The 20,165-nt window shown below is 43.0% G+C and overlaps 1 pseudogene; it reads right to left on the reverse strand.

Annotated features, from left to right (window-relative positions):
* LOC110529204 (mediator of RNA polymerase II transcription subunit 23-like) overlaps window positions 1–17,122 on the reverse strand; it is a 32,524-nt pseudogene extending 15,402 nt beyond the window's left edge.
* Window positions 17,123–20,165: the final 3,043 nt, after the last annotated feature.

Raw genomic sequence — 20,165 nt, forward strand, 5'->3', positions numbered from 1 at the left:
AATAGTGATGACCATCTCAGAGTACAAAGAACAAGAACGACATATGAAAATGCGCATGATTCACTTACTTAGTTCTATTCAATTATCAATGAAATAGGCTAATAAATAACCTAATGCATGTCTGGCTATTGCTGCCTGCATTTATTCTAGACACAGATTTAGCCTATGCCATAGAATTTGTACAATCAAAATAAACTATCTGACTTTTCCCCCCAAAAATTACATTACAGCCTTATTCTATTTTTTTTTTTAAGTCCCCCTCATCAATCTACAAACAATACCCCATAAAGACATTTTTGCATATTTATTAAAAATAAATACTATTCAGACCCTTTACTCAGTATTTTGTTAAAGCACCTTTGGCAGCGATTACAACCTTGAGTTTTCTTGCATATGACACTACAAGCTTGGCACTATAAGGACACAAAGCGAGACCCAGATGCAGACACAGGAGGCAGATGGTTTGAGTCTTTGATATGTATTATTCAATCCAAAACGGGGTAAGCAAGAGAATGGTCGTGGACAGACAAAGTGTCAAAACCAGTTCAGAGCAGGAGGTACAGAGGGGCAGGCAGGCTCAAGGTCAGGGCAGGCAGAATGGCCAGGTAGGCGGGTACTGAGTCCAGAAAACAGGCAAGGGTGAAAACCTAAAGGACTCAGACCATGAGAAACAAGAACCCGATGGCCACTCTGACAGCACTCCAGAGTTCCTCTGTGGAGATGAGAGAACCTTCCAGAAGGACAACCATCTCTGAAGCACTCCACCAATCAGGCATTTATGGTAGAGTGGCCAGATGGAATCAAATCCTCAGTAAAAGGCACATTGTTTCTCATGGTCTGAGTCCTTTAGGTGCCTTTTGGCAAACTCCAAGTGGGCTGTCATGTGCCTTTTACTGAGGAGTCGCTTCCATCTGGCCACTCTACCATAAATGCCTGATTGGTGGAGTGCTTCAGAGATGGTTGTCCTTCTGGAAGGTTCTCTCATCTCCACAGAGGAACTCTGGAGTGCTGGCAGAGTGGCCATCAGGTTCTTGGTCACCTCCCTGATCAAGGCCCTTCTCCCCCGATTGCTCAGTTTGCCCAGGCGGAGAGCTCAAGAAAGAGTCTTGGTGGTTCCAAACTTCTTCAATTTAAGAATGATGTAGGTCACTGTGTTCTTGTGGACCTTCAATACTGCAGAAATGTTTTGGTAGACTTCCCCATATCTGTGCGCTGACACAATACTGTCTCGGAGCTCTACGGACAATTCCTTCGACCTCATGGCTTGGATTTTGCTCTGCCAACTGTGGGACCTTTTATATAGACATGTGTGCCTTTCCAAATCATGCCCAACCAATTTAATTTACCACAGGTGGACTCCAATCAAGTTGTAAAAACATCTCAAGGATGATCAATGGAAACAGGATGCACCTGAGCTTAATTTCAAGTCTCATAGCAAAGGATCTGAATACTTACGTAAATACGTAATTTCCCTTTTTTTCCAAAAACCTGTTTTTGCTTTGTTATTATGGGGTACTGTGTGCAGATTGCTGCAATTCCTTTGTTATTATTATTATATATTTGTTTTAATGCGAAAGCAGCAAAGTCTTGTATGGCAATACTTCGAGAAGTTAAATGAGAAGGTGATGAAATTCAAACTTGCGAGGTGGAATTGGGCTACAGTGGCAGTACAGATATAATGCTGAAAGGGACGCACCCTGAGACCCAACCAATTGCTGGCAGCAGTGTGATAAGGGACAGAGTGAGAAAATCCCATTGCTGATTACAGAAATGATTGCAGTTGATATGCAGCCATTGTCAATGGTAGAGGATGTCGTGACAGTTCTGATGGATCAATTTTACAATGAATGTTCTGCAAGTACAAAGCGCAATGTCTCAAATGCCATATGTGGAGTTAACAACAGACTGTTGGACATCTATGAACACGCTGTCATATATCACTGCAACGAGCCATCACATTAATGAGAAGTGGGACATGAAGTTCCATGTACTAACCACTGAGAACAAGGAGAGGCACACAACAGAGAACCTAAAACACTATTAATACTATCGTTGCCCAGTGGGTGGGGGACAGCAGGAAGGTAGGTAGCCAGCCAGGATCATGTGGATTGAACTGCATTGCTCCCTACCGGTCATACACAGGACCATATCTGAATTGTCAATTCCCATCATTTTATGTTATTCATATCCATCACTCTTGACAACTGTGTTTCTGAACATGCAGAAATAATTGTGCGTTCTGATACCTGGCCCAGACCGGTTTCAGGGACCTCGGCAACCAGATCCCTGGTTGCCCCCCATTGACCAAGCCACTTGGGGGTACTGTTGCCACAGAAAATGCTTGGGGAGAAGGGCCCCGAGCCAAACAACCTTTTTAACGAAAAAGGCTCATCCAAATACATGTAGGTATGGTTAAAGTGACTATGCATATATGATGAACAGAGAGTAGCAGTAGCGTAAAAGAGGGGGTGGTGGGACACAATGCAGATAGCCCGGTTAGCCAATGTGCGGGAGCACTGGTTGGTAGGGCCAATTGATGTAGTATGTACATGAATGTATAGTTAAAGTGACTATGCATATAAGATAAACAGCAAGTAGCAGCAGCGTAAAAGAGGGTTTGTGGGGGGCACACAATGCAAATAGTCCGGGTAGCCATTTGGTTACCTGTTCAGGAGTCTTATGGCTTGGGGGTAAAAACTGTTAAGAAGCCTTTTTGTCCTAGACTTGGCACTCCGGTACCACTTGCCATTCGGTAGTAGAGAGAACAGTCTATGACTGTGGTGGCTGGGGTCTTTGACAATATTTAGGGCCTTCCTCTGACACCGCCTGGTGTAGAGTTCCTGGATGGCAGGCAGCTTTGCACTACCCTCTGAAGTGCCTTGCGGTCAGAGGCCGAGTAATTGCCTTACCAGGCTGTGATGCAACTGGTCAGGATGCTCTCGATGTTGCAGCTGTAGAACCGTACAGAAGCTCTTTTCTGCCGTAAGATACGGTTACAGAAACATTATGTACAAAATAATTGACAAATATCGCGAAACCCCCCCACATAATAGCACAATTGGTTGGGCGCCCGTAAAACTGCTGCCATTTCTTCCGGCGCCATTTTCATCAGCACAAGCAGAGCATAAAGTAGTTAGCTTTTAGCAAACACAAAAACCGATACCAAGACCCAAAACTCGCAACATCTAGGGGGACAAGTACTATTCTCACCACTAACAGACACCTAAGTTGGAGCCGAATCTCGTAGCCTTCAAGTGCTTGAAAAGTTTGGAAATTGCATGACACGTTATTCCTTCAGGCTCACTGAAGAGCAAAGAATTTAGGAAATGGATGCAGGCCCCGGTATTATAGCCAGGAAGGTGGGGCTTCCGAGGGTGAGCTCAGTTGGGCGTCATATCAGTTTGCTTCGGGTGAATAGGATTGGTCGTTGACTCCTCATAGTATGTTATACCGAGTGACAGACTGAAAGGGCACTGTCCTTTGTCTGGAGAGGGAGCAGCTGCACCACAGGGAGACCATGCCCTCTATTCCCCATTCACTTAACATTCACAGAGCTCACCTAATCATCTTATCAAAACATGTCACTTTATTACAATGTTCCCAGGTTAACTCATATTATTTATTAATGATATATATAGATTGAAATACAGTCATTTGGTCCTAATCTATGGATTTCACATGACTGGGAATACAGATATGCATCTGTTAGTTACAGATACCTTTAAAAAAAAGTAGGGGCGTGGGTCAGAAAACCAGTCAGTGTGACCACCATTTGCCTCATGCAGCATGACACCTCTCCTTCCCATAGAGTTGATCAGGCTGTTGATTGTGGAATGTTGTCCCACTCCTCTTCAATGGCTGTGCGTAGTTGCTGGATATTGGCAGAATTGGAACACGCTGTCGTACCCGTTGATACAGAGCATCCCAAACAGCTCAATGGGTGACATATCTGGTGAGTATGCAGCCCATGGAAGAACTGGGACATTTTCAGATTCCCGGAATCGTGTACAGATCCTTGCGACATGGGGCTGTGTATTATCATGCTGAAACATGAGGTGATGGCCGCTGTTGGGCCTGTGGATTTAATTTCCACTGTATCTCTGTGCATTCAAATTGCCATTGATAAAATGCAATTGTGTTAATAGTCTGTACCGTATGCCTGCCAATACCATAACCCCACCGCCACCATGGGACACTGTTCACAACGTTATCAGCAAACCGCTCACCCACACAACGCCATACACATGGTCTGCGGTTGTGAGGCCGGTTGGGCGTACTGCCAAATTCTCTAAAATGAGTTTGGAGGCGGCTTCTACATCTGCATTTCTTGCTGTTTAAGGCTGGGTTTCTGTACAGCACTTTGTGACATTGGCTGATGTAAAAAGGGCTTTATAAATATATTTGATTGATTGATTATGGTAGATACATTAACATTCAATTCTCTGGTGGACATTCCTGCAGTCAGCATGCCAATTGCACACTCCCTCAAAACTTGAGACAGGTGGCATTGTGTTGTGTGACAAAACTGCACATTTCTAGAGTGCCCATTTATCGTCCCCAGCACAAGGTGCACCTGTGTGATGAACACGCTGTTTAATCAGCTTCTTGACATGCCACACCTGTCAGGTGGATGGATTATCTTGGTAAAGGATAAATGCTCCCTAACAGGGATGTAAAAACAACAAGCTTTTTTGTGTGCATATGGAACATTTTTGGGATCTTATGTCAGCTCATGAAACATGGGACCCACAGTTAACATGTTGTGTTCATATTTTTATTCAGTATAGATACAGAGATATCTATCTGATTCTCTGAGTCAATAATTCTCTATGGCTACCCCTGTAGACATAAACCCTAAGCTCAGGAACTAACTCTCTGTACCTGAAGAGGAGCAGGGAAGAAGCTGAGGGTGTGAGAGGCCCTGCTGTGAAGAGTGTGGTTCATAATGGTCTGCAGGATGCCCTTACACCAGTACCCTGGATGGAGTCAGGGCCTGTGAAGAAATCTGGGACAGGGAAAGCAGAGGAAGGAAAATGAGTCTTGGGTTATGACAGGGGTACTTATTGCGCGGCCCTCGGGGCCGCCCTACTTTTGCGGCTTGTGGTGATTTTCCTATTTTCCATTCATAATACATAACAGTGATACAATTTACCTCCAGAGTGGTGCAGTGGTCTAAGGCACTGCATCGCAGTGCTAGCTGTGCCACTAGAGATTCTGGGTTCGAGTCCAGGCTCTGTCGCAGCCGGCCGCGACCGGGTGGCCCATGGGGCGGCACACAATTGGCCCAGCATCGTCCGGGTTAGGGGAGGGTTTGGCCGGCAGGGATATCCTTGTCTCATTGCGCACTAGCGACTCCTGTGGCGGGCCGGGCGCAGTGCACGCTGACACGGTAGCCAGGTGTACTGTGTTTCCTCCGACACATTGGTGCGGCTGGCTTCTGGGTTGGATGGGCATTGTGTCAAGAAACAGTGTGGCTTGGTTGGGTTGTGTTTCGGGGGAAGCATGGCTCTTAACCTTTGCCTCTCCCGAGTCAGTACGGGAGTTGCAGCGATGAGACAAGACTGTAACTACTACCAATTGGATACCACGAAATTGGGGAGAATTTTTTTTTGAAATAAAAAATAAATGATACCATTTCATTTCAATGTGTTTAATGCAGGCCTGAATCACTTCATTGAATTGTTCCCTGGACGGCAGATAGATGACAGTATAGCGTAGCTGTTGAACAGGAAGGCCGAAATAGAAGGTTTGCCGAAATAGAACGCAACCACTCACATACAGCGACCGACACATATCAATATGCTACTAGCTCATTTTGCAGTCTGGTCGACATGGATCGATTTATTGTAAAAAAATAAACGTAAATCTATTGACAATAAAAATGAGGGGGAAGAGCTGGAGAACAACGTGACAGCTATGAACGAACAATCACCAGATAACCAGGAAGATGGAGGTGGGGAGATGCAGCTAGCTAACGTGGCTCCAGTGGCTAAGAGAAGGATACAGTCGATTCAAGAAGAACACAAAGTTCCAAGAGAAATGGAAAGACAAGTATTTTTGTTGTACTGCATGATGGGACTAGCTCACTTTGTCTTATTATACAAGGCAGTCAATTGTTTTAAACAAGTAAATTAAGAGCAACATTTCTAGTCACACCATGCCTACTTTGACAAAACATATCTGCCACGAAGCAATCTCAGAAACAACAAAATAGCGCAACTCAAAGGACAGCTCAAAAAACAACAACAAATGATGGACAGATCTTGCACCGTTGCAGAGAAAACGACAAGAGGCAACATATGAGATTGCTTAGATACTTGCGAGAAACAAGAAGGCCTTCACAGACGTGGAGATTGTAAAATAATGTTTTTTGGCCTCAGCCGAAATATTGTATGCTGATTTCACAAACAAGAAAGCTATTTTAAAGCAAATTAAGGGACTGCAACGATCATAACAAGATGCATAGAAGACATCGGCGAGGACATCGGTAAGCAACTGATTACTGACATATCCATGGCGCCATGTTTTAGTATTGCGCTTGACGAAAGCACTGATGTAAGTGACATTGCCCAATTATGTTTGGTTCCACTTTCCTCAAAACGAGTCGTTCATAAAGGGACTTTTATGTTTACTGCCCCTTCAGGGACAAACACGAGGAGAGGATATTCTGAAAACCCTTGTTACATTTTCTGCTGATAATAATATTGACTGGTCAAATGTGGCATCTGTGTGCACTGACTGCGCCCCAAACAAGTACAACTCCAAATCCGTAAACACGGGTACCCTCATAGATGTCATCCTAACTAACTCACCCTCCAAATACACCTCTGCTGTTTTCAATCAAGATCTCAGCGATCACTGCCTCATTGCCTGCATCCGTAATGGGTCAGCGGTCAAACGGCCTCCACTCACCACTGTCAAACGCTCCTTAAAACACTTCTGCGAGCAGGCCTTTCTAATTGACCTGGCCGGGGTATCCTGGAATGACATTGACCTCATCTCGTCAGTAGATGATGCCTGGCTATTCTTTAAAAATGCCTTCCTCACCATCTTAAATAAGCATGCCCCATTCAAAAAATGTAGAACTAGGAATAGATATAGTCCTTGGTTCACTCCAGACCTGTCTGCCCTTGACCAGCTCAAAAACATCCTGTGGCGTTCTGCATTAGCATCGAATAGCCCCTGTGATATGCAACTTTTCAGGGAAGTTAGGAACAAATATACACAGGCAGTTAGGAAAGCTAAGGCCAGCTTTTTCAAACAGAAATTTGCATCCTGTAGAACTAACTCAAAAAAGTTCTGAGACACTGTAAAGTCCATGGAAAATAAGAGCACCTCCTCCCAGCTGCCCACTGCTCTGAGGCTAGGAAACACTGTCACCACCGATAAATCCACTATAATTGAGAATTGAAATAAGCATTTTTCTACGGCTGGCCATGCTTTCCACCTGGCTACCCCTACCCCGGTCAACTGCCCTGTACCCTCCACAGCAACCCGCCAAAGCCCCCACCATTTCTCCTTTACCCAAATCCAGATAGCTGATGTTCTGAAAGAACTGCAAAATCTGGACCCCTACAAATCAGCTGGGCTAGACAATCTGGACCCTCTATTTCTAAAATGATCTGCCGAAATTGTTGCAACTCCTATTACTAGCCTGTTCAACCTCTTTTTCGTACTAGCATGTTCAACCTCTTTTTCGTATCGTCTGAGATTCCCAAAGATTGGAAAGCTGCCGCGGTCATCCCCTCTTCAAAGGGGGTGACACTCTAGACCCAAACTGATACAGACCTATATCTATCCTAACCTGTCTTTCTAAGGTCCTCGAATGCCAAGTTAACAAACAGATTACCGACCATTTCGAATCCCACCGTACCTTCTCAGCTATGCAATCTGGTTTCAGAGCTGGTCATGGGTACACCTCAGCCACGCTCAAGGTCCTAAACAACATCATAACCGCCATCGATAAGAGACATTACTGTGCAGCCGTATTCATCGACCTGGCCTAGGCTTTCGACTCTGTCAATCACCACATTCTTATTGGTAGACTCAACAGCCTTGGCTTCTCAAATGATTGCCTCGCCTGGTTTACCAACTACTTCTCTGATATAGTTCAGTGTGTCAAATCGGAGGGCCTGTTGTCCGGACCTCTGGCATTCTATGGGGGTGCCACAGGGTTCAATCCTCGGGCCGACTCTCTTCTCTGTATACATCAATGATGTCGCTCTTGCTGCTGGTGATTCTCTGGTACACCTCTATGCAGACGACACCATTCTGTATACTTCTGGCCCCTCTTTGGACACTGTGTTCACTAACCTCCAGATGAGCTTCAATGCCATACAACTCTCCTTCCGTGGCCTCCAACTGCTCTTAAACGCAGGGAAAACTAAATGCATGCTATTCAACCAATCACTGCCCGCACCTACTCGCCTGTCCAGCATCACTACTCTGGACAGCTCTGCCTTAGAATACATGGACAACTACAAATACCTAGGTGTCTGGTTAGACTGTAAACTCTCCTTCCAGACTCACATGAAGCATCTCCAATCCAAAATTAAATCTAGAATTGGCTTCCTTATATCGCAACAAAGCATCCTTCACTCATGCTGCCAAACATACCCTCGTAAAACTGACCATCCTACCGATCCTCGACTTCGGTGATGTCATCTATAAAATAGCCTCCAACACTCTACTCAACAAACTGGATGAAGTCTATCACAGTGCCATTCGTTTTGTCACCAAAGCCCCATACACTACCCACCATTGCGACCTGTACGCTCTCGTTGGTTGGCCCTCACTTCATACGTGTCGCCAAACCCACTGGCTACAGGTTATCTACAAGTCTCTGCTAGGTAAAGCCCTGCCTTATCTCAGCTCACTGGTCACCATAGCAGCACCCACTCGTAGCACGCGCTCCAGCAGGTATATCTCACTGGTCACCCAAAAAAGCCAATTCCTCCTTCGGTCGTCTTTCCTTCCAGTTCTCTGCTGCAAATGACTGGAATGAACTGCAAAAATCTCTGAAGCTGGAGACTCATATCTCCCTCACTAGCTTTAAGCACCAGCTGTCAGAGCAGCTCACAGATCACTGCACCTGTACATAGCCCATCTATCTACCTACCTCATCCCCATACAGTATTTATTTATTTATCTTGCTCCTTTCGACCCCAGTATCTCTACTTGCACATTAATATTCTGCACATCTACCATTCCAGTGTTTAATTGCTATATTGTAATTACTTCGCCACCATGGCCTATTTATTGCCTTAACTCCCTTATCTTACCTCATTTGCACTCACTGTATATAGACTTTTTGTTTTCTTTTGTTCTACTGTATTATTGACTATGTTTTGTTTATTCCATGTGTAACTCTGTGTTGTTGTATGTGTTGAATTGCTATGCTTTATCTTGGCCAGGTCAAAGTTGCAAATGAGAACTTGTTCTCAACTAGCCTACCTAGTTAAATAAAGGTGAAATTAAAATGAATAAAATAAAAAATGTGAGGAAAGGAGAAGGGACTCAACAATGAACATTGTGAAACAAAAACAGAGAAACAGACTGACCAATGCACACCTGGATAGCCTCACAAGGACAGCAACAACAGACTATACATTTAGAATGAATTCCGTCAAGGAGCAGAAGGGACATTTTCGCTCATCCAACTACTGAGGTAACCCTTAATATGGGTCTTATACATTTGATGTAGCCTATTTGATGTGTGTATGCATACTGTACATACAGTGTCTTCGGAAACATTTTCCATATTTTGTTACGTTACAGCCTTACTCTAAAATTGATTAAATATTAAACAAATCCTCAATCTACACACAGTACCCCATAATTACAAAGCGAAAACAGGTTTTTCAAATTTCTTGCAAATGTATACTTGTTCTATACAGATACCTTCTTTACATAAGTATTCAGATCCTTTACTATGAGACTCGAAATTGCACTCAGGTGCATCCTGTTTCCATGGATCATCCTTGATGTTTCTACAATTTGATTGGAGTCCACCTTTGGTTAATTCAATTGATTGGACATGATTTGGAAAGGCACACACCTGCCTATATAAGGTACCACAGTTGACAGTGCATGTCAGAACAAAAACCATAAGATCAAAGGAACTGTCCGTAGAGCTCTGAGACAGGATTGTGTCGAGGCACAGATCTGGGGAAGGGTAGCAAAAACTTTCTGTAGCATTGACAATCCCAGTGGAACACAGTGGCTTACATCATTCCCCCCAGGCCAAACTGAGCAACCAAGGAAGAAGGGCCTTGGTCAGGGAGGTGACCGAGAACCCGATGGTCACTCTGACAGAGCTGTAGAGTTCCTCAGTAGAGATGGGAGAACCTTCCAGAAGGACAACCATCTCTGCGGCACTCCACCAATCAGGCCTTTATGATAGAGTGGTCAGACAGAAGCCACTCCTCAGTAAAGGCACATGGCAGCCAGCTTGGAGTTTGCCAATACGCACCTAAAGGACTGTCAGACTATGAGAAGCAAGATTCTCTGGTCTGATGAAACCAAGATTGAACTCTTTGGCCTGAATGCCAAGCGTCACGTCTGTTCGAATCCTGGCACCATCCCTATGGTGAAGCACCACCATGCAGCACTGTGCTGTGGGGATGTTTTTCAGAGGCAGGGACTGTGAAACTAGTCAGGATCGAGGCAAAGATGAACGTAGAAAAGTACAGAGAGATCTTTGATGAACCTGCTCCAGTGTACTCAGGACCTCACACTTGGGCGAAGGTTCACCTTCCAAAAGGACAATGACCCTAAGCACACAGCCAAGACAACACTTGCGTGTCTTCGGAGCAAGTCTCTGAATGTAGAAAAAGTCAAGGATACTGAATACTTTCCAAATGCAGTGCTGTGAGAAAGTATTTGCCCCCTTACTGATTTTCTTTATGTTATCAGATCTTAAACCAAAACCTAATATTAGATAAAGGGAACCTGAGATAACAAATAACAAAATAAATGTATACTTAAATTAATTATAAAATAAAAGTTATGCAACTCCCAATTTCCCTGTGTGAAAAAGTAATTGCCCCCTTACACTCAATAACTAGTTGTGCCACATTCAGCTGCAATGACAGCAACCAAATGTTTCCTGTAGTTGTTTATCAGTCTCTCACATCACTGTGGAGGACTTTTGGCCCACCTTTGCATGCAGAACTGCTTAAACTCAGTGACATTTGTGGGTTTTCAAGCATGAACTGCTCTTTCAAGTCTTGCCACAACATCTCAAATGGGATTAGATCTGGACTTTGACTAGGCCATTCTAAAACTTGAAATGTGTTGCTTTTTAACCATTTTCATGTAGATTTGATTGTGTGTTTTGGATCATTGTCTTGGTGCATGACCCAGCTGTGCTTCAGCTTCAGCTCATAGACGGATGGCCTGACATTATCCTGTAGAATTCTCTGATACAGAGCATAATTCATGGTTCCTTCTATTAAGACAAGTCTTCCAGGTCCCGAGGCAGCAAAGCATTCCCAAACCATCACATTACCACCACCATGCTTGACCATTGGTATGAGGTTCTTACTGTGGAATGCAGTGTTTGGTTTTCGTCCAGACATAATCGGACCAATCTCGTCTAAAAAGTTGACGCAAGTTTGCCAAAAAGCACCTGGAAGACTCTTCGAAGAATGCTCTATGGACAGATGAGTCAAAAGTCTAACTTTTTGGACTGTGGACATATTTAAAAGAGATCTTAAAACATATTTTTAGCTTTGCTTTTCCCTAGGATGGTTTTTAGTTATTCAGTTTGTCATTCTTTTGTTTTGTATGTTAGGTTTGTGGTGTGGTAAATATTTCAGCTTTTATTTTCATTGTTTTGTTATTTTTTCCAGTAAAGCAAAGTGCATTGCATTCCATGTCTGAAATGTGCTGTATAAATGAAGCTTAAACATAGCAGACCCAAATGTCCGCGCTAGATCTGACGTGACTTCTTTTTCTACAGTGAAAGGCATACTTGTTCAACATAATGTTTTATTTGAACGTTCCACAACGTTGTACCCTGCTGAACACAGCCTAGGACTTACTGATGAATCCCTTGATGCCCAGGGACTCTATCTCCATGTAGACCAGCAGAGGGCTGTAGTTCTCCACCAGGACTGGGGCCAGGGCAATGCTGGATTTGGCGTGGGCAAACTTGATCACTCGGGTGGCGATGCTGTTGATGAGGCTGGAGTGAAATTAGACGGGACATTTAGTCCGATTTTTTTAAATGATTGAGTATTTGCTTACCTTTTTTTTAAAAGGCTTTGATCACTAAATTGTCAGAATACTGCATTTGCAAGTGTTGGTTTTGCAGAAAACAGCTAAATGTTCAAGGCATTATTGGCTTAGAAATTGCAGATGGCTTTTTTTTGTAAAATCAATAAGCACTGAATCCTCTGCAAAGCCACCAGAGCGTATTTTTCATGACTTAAAGAAGAGCCCACTCATCTCTGTAAAAATAGCTTTTAGGTTGAAATGGATATATGTTGTTTAAACTCATCACCACCACCACCACCTTCTTTCCTCAGTTCTAAATGGCAACTAACAGCAGGGAAAATACAACAGTGATCAACAAGAGAGGGAGGAAGACGTCACGCTTCAACATGCTCATCTGTTTTTTGTGATGTAGCACAGAGAAATTGAATTTCTTACACATTGGGCTACGCTGAACTGATTTAGGTGAAATGACGACGTTTACATGTTATGTTTAGATATAAACCCATTATTTAAACCTCATTCCGTTTTAAACAGGACAGTATTAATGTGAATAAATTGACATGGCATGTCATTAAAAAAAACACAAGGATCCAAATGACTATTTTTAAGGAGATTATTTTTACCACAGCATTTCAAGCAGGGTATTTTTTTACTTAATTTAAAACATCATAGGACGCCTCCTCAAGTCTTCCTGTAAGCCTCTCTCGTAGGCTGAGGATATTCCATTTTTACTTCAATAACCCCTATTAAGAGCTCTAACTACACTGACCACAAATAAACGCAACATGCAACAATTTTACTGAGTTACAGTTCATGTAAGGAAATCAGTGAATTGAAATAAATTCATTAGGCACTAATTTATTGATTTCACATGACTGGGAATACAGATATTCATCTCTAAAGGAGAAATGCTCACTAACGGGAATGTAAACAAATTTCTGCACAAAATTTGAGAGGAACACGCTTTTTGTTCGTATGAAACATTTCTGGGATATTTTATTTCAGCTCAAAAAACATGGGACCAACACTTTACATGTTGCATTTATATTTTTGTAAATTAAGTAAGATGTTACGACGCCGAACTGCAGTCAGGTCAATACCCTGGTGAGGACAATGGTCACGCAGATGAGCTTCCCTGAGACGGTTTCTGACCGTTTATGCAGAAATTCTTTGGTTGTGCAAACCCACAGCTTACTCAGCTGTCCGGGTGGCTGGTCTCAGACAATCCCGCAGGTGAAGAAGTCCGATGTGGAGGTCCTGGACTGGCCTGGTTACACATGGTCTGCAGTTGAACCTACTGTCAAATTCTCTGAAATGACGTCGGAGGCGGCTTATGGAAACAGCTCTAGTGGACATTCCTGCAGTCAGCATGCCAATTGCACACTCCCTCAAAACTTGAGACATCTGTGGCATTGTGTTGTGTGACAAAACTGCACATTTTAGTGTCCTTTTATTGTCCCCAGCGCAATGATCATGCTGTTTAATCAGGTTCTTGATATGCCACACCTGTCAGGTGGATGGGTTATCTTGGTAAAGGAGAAAATCTCACTAACAAGGATGTAAACAAATTTGTGCATAACATTTTTGAGAAATATGCTTTTTGTGCATATGGAATATCTGTGGGATCTTCTATTTCAGCTCATGAAACATGGGACCAACATTTTACATGTTGCGTTTATTTTTGTTCAGAGTAAATTAATCATTACTGTTTATGTTGCTGTATTATCCTGTGAGCAGAACAGTAGTAGTGGTTGTAGGGACAATATGTCACGCCCTGGCTTTAGTATTCTGTGTTTTCTTTATTATTTTGGTTAGGCCAGGGTGTGACATGGGTGATTTATGTGTCTTGTCTTGTCTAGGGGTTTATTAGATTTATGGGGTTGTGTTTAGTAGAGTTGTCTAGGAAAGTATATGGTTGCCTGGAGTGGTTCTCAATCAGAGGCAGGTGTTTATCGTTGTCTCTGATTGGGAACCATATTTAGGCAGCCATATTCTTTGGGTATTTGTCTCCTGTGTCAGTACCACATGGGACTGTTTTGGGTTTTCATGGTGCTTGTAGTTTATTCATGTATAGTTTTTCTTATTAAAAAAAACATTAATTATAACCAGGCTGCGTTTTGGTCCTCCTCTCCTTTGATGGAAGAATCCCGTTACACAATAGAGATATTTGGTATCTATCTCTATGGTAAGTATAGCTCACCTCATCCTGGTGTGGACAGTGAGAGTCCAGGGGATTCATGGGTAGTGGTGTGATGGAGCCTGATGCGGTACAGTTGGTGCCAGGTAAGGTTATGCGCATGTTGCCGTTGCAATAGTCTCCACCAGCATGTCCATGGGCAGAGTGAAGCACTCTGCGTTAGTGGAGTAGGCATTACACAGCAAGGCGATTTTTATAATCCGTCATCCCCAGGGACTTGTTCGTCAGGCTCTGCTGGAGAAACCTAAACACACAAGGACAGGTAGAGTTCAATGTGAGGCAAGTCTTTTTTAAATGCAATTGAATCACAGATTTGAGATGTTGCTTTTATCTCAAACTCAAGGGATCAAAAATCATGCATCTGAGTTACACTACACGTTGGTGACCACTGACGACTGTAATACTTTTAGACTGACTGCCTAAAGCCTTCTGCATGCTTCTGGTTCAGCTGGCGCCTACCGAACGAGTGTGCTCGCATGCTCCCTTTAAAAAACTTTAGCTTGAAAAACAATTACAGCATACTTCCTGAAAATAGTCATAATTAATCAAGAAATCTCATTAATTTTGACGTTTTGTCGATCTTAATCGCACAATTTTACATTAAGATGTTTGTTGCAGTATTTCTCAAGTTAAAAATTGTGCATGAAAACGATTAATCTCTCGCTGAATGAGACAAAGACTTAATTGAAGAATCCATTCTGTTGACCAATCACCAGCGACGGCGCGTAGACTTCGGCCACAGACTACCGACTTCCGGTTGTCTTGAGAATTTTTTTGGTGTGCACTAACAGCTGGAAATACCCTTGCCGAAGACCAAAATGTCATCATAATGTATGCATGAACTGTTCCGAACTGTTTCGGATGGGAAGCATGTGGACACCTTACATGTAAGTGTATCCATCTGAGCTTCCTAGTAGACAGCATGACAGATAAGAGCTGGTATTAAGGGCCTATTGTTCTATAAGGTGGAGGAGACAGTCTCTTACTCATGGTGCAGCTTGAGGGAGTGGGTAATGCGGATCTGGCGTTGGTCGACTGGGGCTTGCTGATGTTCGGCACCCGGATGCACTGTCGAAATACACACAACACAATGTCTTTAGCAATACCAATAAATCCTAAATTCATAACAATGTCTTGTAAACAAAGTAGACACCAAGTAAATAGCTTTAGAACCGGACTATTATAATGCATTATCTCATTGAAACACGTTACTCATTTGTTCACAATTTGCTGTATCATCATTGGTCAAAAGCTAATAAATAACCACTTAGCTCCGGGATAAGCTGTACGAGTCAACCATGAGTGTGTGTGTGTTAGTGCAGCGTTAGTACACAGATTCAGTATTTGCATGCTAATGCAAGATTTGTCTGGGAGTTAATTGATGGAGATGTGGCTGCAGATGCCTTAATTACGTCCCCTTGGATACGGCAGCTCCAGATGTAGTTAGGCTCAAAGTAAGGGATCCTGGTTCCTGCAGGGCTGTTCAGACAGATGGAGGAAACTGAAATAACAGGCCCTCAGAGCTCTGATGGCAGCACAGTCTCTTAATTGAGCTACCACACAGATACACAGGGGGCAATGCTACTGTATAGTCCTACTCCATGATCTCCCCTCTAGATACAGTGAGCATGCTAACCTTTACACCGGTAGACATACACATACCAGGGGAGAATGACTGGCCTTTCTCATTGAAGCCACGGAAGTTCAAGGTGGTACTGCAGGCCTGGTTTGCAGAAAACAGGATCCCCATTATTAGGAATGGAAAAATTGCAATCTTTGTGTGTCAAATATTTTTTTCAAGAAAATAATTGATTCTAATACACCAGATGTATGACCTTGAACCGATAATTTTATAAATCGCACACAGAAGAAGGAAGGACAATTTAGTTGTTCATGGCAGCCTGCAGTACCCCGGTCGGCCTTCAGCTTGAGTTACTCAATGAGAGGGGGCAGCACCGAGAGCCTGCAACGTCACTTCCTGGAGTAGCTCAATCTGCTATGTTATGTCTCCATCTTAATAATATTTTATTTCTTTTTTTGGTACTTTTCTCCCCAATTGGTAGTTGGACAAGACAATAGTCTTGTCCCATCGCTGCAACTCCCCTACGGACTCGTAGAGGCGAAGGTCGAGAGCCATGTGTCCTCCAAAACACAACCCTGCAAAGTCACATTGCATGCTTAACGCGGAAGTCAGTCGCACCAATGTGTTAGAGGAAACACTGTCCAGCTGGCAACAGAAGTCAACTTGCAGGCGCCGGCCCGCCACAAGGAGTTGCTAGAGGACGACCGGACAAGGACATCCCGGCCGGCCAAACCCTCCCCTAACCCGGACAATGCTGGGACAATTGTGCGCCGCCTCATGGGTCTCCCGGTCATGGCTGGCTGTGACACAGCCTGGGATCAAACCAGGGTCTGTAGTGATGCCTCAAGCACTGCGATGCAGTGCCTTAGACCTCTGCACCACTCAGGAGGCCATAATAAAGTCCATAATAATATCTTAATCAACTTTATTTGGCTTCAGTGCACTGAGTCACATAGAAACGGATGTAGTCACGTGACCCATGGCTTTGTCCATTCATATATACAGTCATTGACACACACACACACCTCTTTCTCTGGGTAGAGCAGGTCGAACAGCTTCATGACAGGGAGGAAGTCTGCCTGGGCGTTCTTCTGAGTCTGCCAGAGATTAACTGGAGGACCCATATCAGGTGGTCTCTGCTTTTGATCAGGCCTCGGCCGGCCAGCTGAGGTGCAACACACACATTTTAGACATGGTCTGTCTTATGGTCTCTGTCTCACACACTAACTGTGTGGAACAGAAGTGCTTATTCATCCGCTAATGGTAAAAAATTAAGCAAGAACAAGTGTTAAAGATAATAGGACAATTGACTGTGTCCACATCTATAAATGTGTTTCTGTTCCAATCAACACCATCCCACCTTCTGGTGAAACGAGAGCACCATGTGTGGGAAGCTTTGAACTGGAAGAGCACAAAGAAAATAAGCTGGCTGGAGAGGTGCTGCCACCGGAGCTGGCTGGTGCTGCCGTCGTAAACTGCTCCTACGTCTCAGAGCGCTCCATGGTGTACACCGCCAGGTACACCAGCTGGTCCTCGATTACCAGATGTGTGGGGGGAGGGCCCAGAGAGAGCGATGTCAGAGGGGTGTAAAATTCAGTAATTGTCAATACAGGGAATTTGCTTGACGTTGGGTGGGGGGGTTCCAACACTGACCTGCACTTCCCCAAAACAAGTGAGATCAGCCACTAGTGGATTCAGAAATATAGTTCATTTAAAAAAAGGTGGCACTTGACTGGCCTCATTGACTGCTTCATTCAAAGTTACCTTCCCTCTCACCCCAAACACTGTCTCACACCAACATCACTAAAGTCACTTGGCCCAAATGGGAGTCTCAGAAAAGTTGGTTACAACAGAACACACACACAAAAAATAGAGCATGACATGAAAACACCACTGCCAAAGAAAGCCCTGATCCCAGAGAAGCTGGACTATATCACCAGATTGGTCACTTTTGCAATCAAATAATTGCCAAAATAATTCATAAGCATGTACTTGTATATTTAATACATTTGCAAAAATGTCTAAACCTGTCTGATGTGTAGGCAATTTGCAGACTATTCAGATTAGAATGGCAACTGTTGAAACCATACAATTTGTGAATTAAATGAACTACAACTTCTGCTTAAGAACACAAGTTTTATCAAATAAAAACTAAATACAAATGTTGTATTGTCACATTTACCAGATGGGTGCAGTAAAATGTGATGTTTTACTAGGTCAGTCATAGTATTACTGTGCTGTGCCCCTGGAGCAAATTAGGGTTAAATGCCTTGCTCAAAAGAAAATCAACAGATTTTTCACGGTGTCGGCTCGGGTATTCGAACCAGAGATGTTTCGGTTACTGGTCTAACGGCTAGGCTGCCTGCCGCCCTACATCACCTTGAAGAACGTTTTGAGAGCAAAACGAATCGGCGTAATGAATACACCCCAGGTTAGTTGACAAATCTATGGCGTGTTTTTCATTAGCCAAGGAGTAACTCAGACTATGGAAGTGGTGGAAAAACTACCCAATTGTCATCCCTGGGTAAAAGTTAAGATACCTTCATAGAAAATGACTCAAGTAAAAGTGAGTCACCCAGAAAAATACTACTTTAGTAAAATGTCATCATTTGGTTTTAATACTTAATTATCAAAAGTAAATGTAATGGCAAAAATATACTCTGCGATAAGTCGTGCCCAAGAACAGCCCTTAGCCGTGGTATATTGGCCATATACCACTTCCCCGCGTGCTTTATTGCTTAAATATACGCTGGAGCTGGGTTTCCATGAAATCGCCATGTTTCAACGATGAAAAGTAACATCACGAAATAATTTCAGAAATCGCAAAATCACTTTGCTCCATTCACGGAGCATGCAACGGCCACGGAATTTCTAAACTGTACTGTCTTTGCTAAGGCAAATATTTGTATAACTGTCATCATCTGTAGTTAATTATAGTTGACCGGACGTTTGTACAGCCTTAAAAACAAACCGATGTAGCACAATCAAAAGTAAATTGTTCCACATCTGTAGAGTAATTTCATCTAATATAAAAATACGATCTACGGTTCAATGAGACCAGGGACGTTTCTGAAATGATATGAATGAGACCGCTGCATTTAATATGTCTCGTCTAGTTAAAATAAATTAAACGTACTTTTTCATAATAATGTAAAAAATCAAGCGCTTCAAATCGAGTGGTGCCATTGGTGCTCTTTTGACAGTCTGATAAATTATTCACATCAGTCAAACCAGTCTTCAATCAGGCAATCAAGTACATTAATGACTGCACTACCGTCTCAAGAATGTTGTGGGCCTGACAAACGGTTAATGTTATGGTGCCCTACAAAACTAAAGTTATTACAAACGTTTACACAGATCTTGTAGAATCGTCTGTAAAACATTTAATTATCATATAACAATTCACAGAAGTTATCACATAACCTTTGTTACCCAGTCAGAATAGACCAGTGCTTTAATTAGGCAATAATTGTAGGGTTATTGTGTGCTTTTACAACCGGCGTGATGAGAACTCGATCCGGTGGAATACGACAATACGGAGCGCTTATTTCAAAGAGCGCTCTGTAAGTCACGCCCCAGTGGGCAGGGGTAGGCATTTTGGACTGGGACACGTTTCAATATGATAAGTATCTAATTTTACAATGCGTCAGCCTTGGTTCTGTGTAGCCTAGTTATGCTAATATATTTGAGACCAGTGTATGCATTGACTAATACATTCATAAATGGCAAAAAGGACAATCAAATAAAGAAATGAATCTTAAGAAACAAGTTTTTGAAGTGTCTGTCCTAAATCTAGGAGAGACTTTTAACTCATATTTATGTGCAAATGTTCTGCCTGACTGGCGCTCTTTACCTGAACTGTTAGGATTTTCTTGTGATCACAACTACTTATTTAGCTCAAAGATAGAATTCAATTGTTTTCTTTGAAAAGATGGGCCTGGCTGAGAAAAGTACATTGCTCTTTCTGTCTAAGTGTGGGGCTGTTTACTGCAATTTTCTGTGTTATTTGGTTAACAACCAAACAACTTATTTTACTCAACTCGAGATTGAATTAAATGGTATTTCTTTGAAAACATAGGCCTGGCTGAAATGAAAAATACATTAATGGGATGGGACCCACAGAGACAGAGACTGATTATCTGTCTGTGTGTCTCTTTATTTACAATG

Source organism: Oncorhynchus mykiss, chromosome 8 (genome assembly GCF_057628025.1).
Source record: "Oncorhynchus mykiss isolate SJ-2025 chromosome 8, ASM5762802v1, whole genome shotgun sequence".
NCBI classification, from domain to species: Eukaryota; Metazoa; Chordata; class Actinopteri; order Salmoniformes; family Salmonidae; genus Oncorhynchus; species Oncorhynchus mykiss.